Consider the following 1733-nt stretch of genomic DNA (forward strand, 5'->3'; position numbering starts at 1 on the left):
ATTAAGTAAATGAGGAACTACAAAACTGTTTTATGATAAAGAGTTTCACTATCAACTAAATAGCACTTGCTAGACAAGGGACATGGGTTCCAAAACCCAGTGAATTGAGAGAGGCTGGGGATAGGTATCTGTATCTGGCGGTGTAGGCTCCTTGTGTGAGCCAGAAGCACCAGTTCCACCTAGTCCTCTCTCCACTGTGGAATATCAGAGTTGATTTTTGATTCCTTTAAGAATCTAGATACAGGTTACTAAGCTGAACTCACTATGGGCTAATGATGCACTAGCACTGGGGCTCCTCTACTGTGAGCTGAAATCACTAAGAGCTGAAATCACTAAAGAGCTGGAATTGCTGAGCTGAGAGCACTGTGTACTGTGCTAACTAGTGGGGGAGCCTGAAGCTATACTGTGGAGCAGAGCAGCTGGCAGAGCGAAGTGGAGCAGTTTGTGGAGCCACGGAGTGAGTGGAGCCGAGCAGTTTGTGGGGACGGCTGGAGCAGATCACAGGACAGCTGGTGGAGCAGAGCAGCTGGCAGAGCGGAGCAGCTGTGGGATGGGTGGAGCAGCCCACGGAGCGAGCGGAGCCGAACAGTTTGCGGGGACGGCTGGAATGGATCACGGGACGGCTGGTGGAGCAGAGCAGCTGGTGGAGCTGAGCAGAGCAGTTTGTGAGGACGGCTGGAGCGGATCATGGGACAGCTGGTGGAGCAGAGCAGCTGGCAGAGCGGAGCAGCTGTGGGACGGGTGGAGCGGCCCACGGAGTGAGTGGAGCCGAGCAGTTTGTGGGGATGGCTGGAGTGGATCACGGAACAGCTGGTGGAGCAGAGCAGCTGGTGGAGCGGAGCGGAGCAGTTTATGAGAACGGCTGGAGGAGCAGAGTGGAGTGGCTGGTAGAGTGGAGCAGTTCGTGGAGAAGGTGGAAGCAGAACCTCACGGAGAGGCAGGGCAGTTGGCCCCGAACCATGTAAGGTGCCCCTTTCTACCCAGGCTGGGGGGGGGACCTCTGCAGATAGACTCTTGAACTCTGGGGCTGCACTGACCTGGGACAGAGACTTTTGGATTGTGGGATTTTTGGGACTGTGGGTGATCTTTGGGTTCCTGGATTCTAGGGACATTTGGGGTATTGGACTTTGGAGTCTTGGGGTGATTTGGGGGTTGCTGGACTCAAGAGCCCGGAAAAGGACACAGCCCAATTTCCTGGGGTGGGTCTTTGCTCATGGTTTGGTCTATGGACTCTAGTTTTCCCAATGTAATGCTTGTTGTTTATCTTATGTAATTAAACCTTTTCTGCTATACCGAGACTCTGTGCTCATGAGAGGGGAAGTATTGCCTCTTCGAGGCTCCCAGGGGTGTGTGTAAGATTTTACCGGGTCACTGGGTGGAGGCTCGAGCTGGTTTTGCATTACGTTTTAGGGAAGGGACCCCTATGTATTGAACTTGGCCCTTGCTGCTATCAATTTGGCCTGGCAGAAGGGTTACATATATAAAGTGCATGTATGTATTATCTCCCTCTCCTCACCCTTCATATGCTCTATGACTTAGATTATAAACTCTTTGGGGCAGGCACCATGACTTCTACATATGCATAGCACTTAATATAGTGGGGCTATAATTCTGACTGGTTAAATATTAAATTATAACATTACTTCAGGTACTGTACTTTTTTACTAGGGTGTTATTTCAACCATCCTGTCTCCTTGACTCTACTGCCTGAAGTAAATACAGGCTGCTACTGC

The sequence above is a fragment of the Gopherus evgoodei genome, chromosome 3, assembly GCF_007399415.2.
Source record: "Gopherus evgoodei ecotype Sinaloan lineage chromosome 3, rGopEvg1_v1.p, whole genome shotgun sequence".
Lineage (NCBI taxonomy): Eukaryota > Metazoa > Chordata > Testudines > Testudinidae > Gopherus > Gopherus evgoodei.